A 260-nucleotide genomic window follows, 5' to 3' on the forward strand; every position below is an offset into this window, starting at 1 on the left:
GCCTTGATGGAACAATAATTATGATGTTATTCAAGTGGGAGGCTGCCCATTTAATACCCACTACTCCAAACCTCCCCTACATGGTGGCCCACTCCATGCAGATTATATAAATGTTGACCTGCACCCCAAGGCATTAGGTCAGCTCACTCTCTGTTGCTGTGCCTCTTGGCACTGGGGTCTGCCCCCTGTCGCTGCGCCACCTGGTGCTGCACCCCCGGCGCTGGGACCCGATCACCCCGTCGCTGTGCCCCCCCCGGCAC

This window comes from Gavialis gangeticus, unplaced genomic scaffold, assembly GCF_001723915.1.
Source record: "Gavialis gangeticus isolate Ggan-Ray unplaced genomic scaffold, GavGan_comp1, whole genome shotgun sequence".
In the NCBI taxonomy this organism is placed as follows: Eukaryota; Metazoa; Chordata; order Crocodylia; family Gavialidae; genus Gavialis; species Gavialis gangeticus.